This window comes from Arachis ipaensis, chromosome B3, assembly GCF_059453495.1.
Source record: "Arachis ipaensis isolate K30076 ecotype BB chromosome B3, ASM5945349v1, whole genome shotgun sequence".
In the NCBI taxonomy this organism is placed as follows: domain Eukaryota; kingdom Viridiplantae; phylum Streptophyta; class Magnoliopsida; order Fabales; family Fabaceae; genus Arachis; species Arachis ipaensis.
The window spans coordinates 97,810,951-97,813,346 of NC_142438.1; the positions used below are offsets into that span (position 1 = coordinate 97,810,951).

General features: G+C 41.5%; 1 non-coding gene across 1 annotated transcript; it reads right to left on the reverse strand.

Moving 5' to 3' along the window:
- Positions 1-1,445: 1,445 nt before the first annotated feature.
- LOC148571711 (small nucleolar RNA R71) lies at positions 1,446-1,549 on the reverse strand. Its single transcript, XR_015907761.1, has one exon. It is a non-coding gene; the product is annotated as a small nucleolar RNA R71 (small nucleolar RNA).
- Between the last annotated feature and the right edge of the window lie 847 nt (positions 1,550-2,396).

Here is a 2,396-nt window from a genome sequence, read left to right on the forward strand (position 1 = left end):
GTGGTATAATCAGTGACCATACTTCATCTCTTCTCATGAGCAATTGACCAAGGAATTGGCTATTGATCAAGATTTGAGAGATTAAATTGCAAGGAATTGTAATTCAATCACTTAAGATTGCCAAGGGGATCAATGAGTGCATTGATTGAGGAAGAGATGAAAATGAACTTGATCTGGAGAATTGCAACATCTCCTAAGCCCAATGAACTCCCCATCTCTAATCTTACCCATTCTCTTTAATTTCTGCGATTTACTTTTATGAGCAAATCCCCCATTCCCATTTATAATTCTGCAATTTATTTTCAGTCATTTACTTCCATTCATTTAATTCTAGCATTTACTTTTCTATTATTTACATTCCCGCCACTTTATTTTCTGCAACTCTCAACCCAATTTCTGGATTCGCTCAACTAGAACATTCTTCTAATTAAAGTTACTTGATCAATCAATCCCTGTGGGATTCGACCTCACTCTATTGTGAGTTTTTACTCGACGACAACTTCGGTACACTTGCCGAAGGAAGATTTGTTGAGAGACAAGTTTTCCCCGCATCAAGTTTATAGCGCCGTTGCCGGGGATTGATTGTGCATCAACAATGAGTAGATTGGAAGATCACTAGATTGAGCATTTTATTTTGTGAATTTCATTTTTCTGTTTGAGTGATTTACTTTTTGTTTTAGTTAAACTTCTTCCCTTCTCTCTCTACCCGTTTGTTTTTCTTTGTTATTTTCAATTCTGTTTGCTAACCCACTAACTGTTTGATATATTGCATCACCCACAACTAACAATAACTCTGACACAAATACTGTCTGCACCTATTTTCTCTGCTTGTACTTGTTGGTTGTATGATAGGGAGAAGAAGCAGGGCTTCAACTTCCTTTGATTCTGAACCAGAGAGAACCTTCCTTAGACTAAGGAGGGAGGCAAGAGGAAAACGAGTAGTTGGTGCTGAGGAAGAAGAGGAACAGTTTGAGGAATACTTTGAACCAAACATGGAAGAAAACATGGAAAATCATCATGAAGAAGAGACTCACAACCATGGCAGAGGAGGTGGAGCAAATCATGCTGAAGAAGAAAGAAGAGTTTTGGGCTCTTACATTAATCCAAACCCAGGCAATTATGGAAGTTGCATCCAAAAGCCAACAATCCATGCCAACAACTTTGAACTTAAACCACAGCTTATCACCCTTGTTCAGAACAACTGTTCGTTTGGAGGAGGTGTTCAAGAAGATCCCAACCAACATTTGACCACCTTCCTGAGAATATGTGACACAGTGAAATCTAATGGTGTTCATCCTGACGCCTATAGATTGCTCTTATTTCCCCTCTCACTCAGAGACAAGGCAGCCAAGTGGCTGGAATCCTTCCCAAGGGAGAGCTTGACAACTTGGGAGGATGTGATGAACAAATTCTCAGCAAGATTCTACCCTCCTCAACGAATCAATAGGCTGAGAGCTGAGGTTCAAACCTTCAGGCAACAGGATAGTGAGACTCTGTATGAAGCATGGGAGAGGTTCAAAGACTTAACAAGGAGGTGTCCACCTGACATGTTCAACGAATGGGTCTAGCTGCACATTTTCTATGAAGGGCTCTCTTATGAGTCAAAGAAGGCAGTAGACCATTCATCTGGAGGGTCTTTGAACAAGAAGAAGACCATTGAGGAAGCCATAGATGTTATTGAAACAGTAGCAGAAAACGACTACTTCTATGCTTCCGAAAGAGGGAACACAAGAGGAGTGATGGAGCTAGACAATGTAGATGCTCTGTTGGCCCAAAACAAGCTCATTATCCAGCAGCTGGCTGACCTCACCAAGAAGATGGAGATGAACCAAGTAGCAGCAATCTCCACTTCATCAACAACACAAGAAGGAGTAAACCAAGAAGCAGAAGGGAGTCAGGAGCAAGCCAACTACATTGGGAATTCACCAAGGAAAAACTATGATCCATACTCCAAGACTTACAACACTGGATGGAGAAATCACCCGAACCTTGGGTGGGGAAGTGAGCAAGATCAAACCCAAGACCAGAGACGTTACAACTCCAACAACAATGCAGCTCACCAGCAATTCACCCAGAGGACATCTCAACACCCCCACAACAACACTTCTCCACACACTTATCAAAACCAAAACAGCACATCTGCTCCGAATCACTCATCAATTGATGACAAGCTCTCTAAGATTGAAACCTTCATCGAAGGAATATGCAGAGACATTCAAGACAGTAAAGCATTCAGAGAGGAAGTGCAGTCAAACATGCAGAATCAAAATGCTGCCATCACAAAACTGGAGACACAAATCAGCTATCTTTTTAAGCAGCTTCCGAACCACAATTTTTGCTATGATGCCCATTCAAGCAAAAGGGAGGAGTCTCAAGCTATCACACTCAGGAGTGGG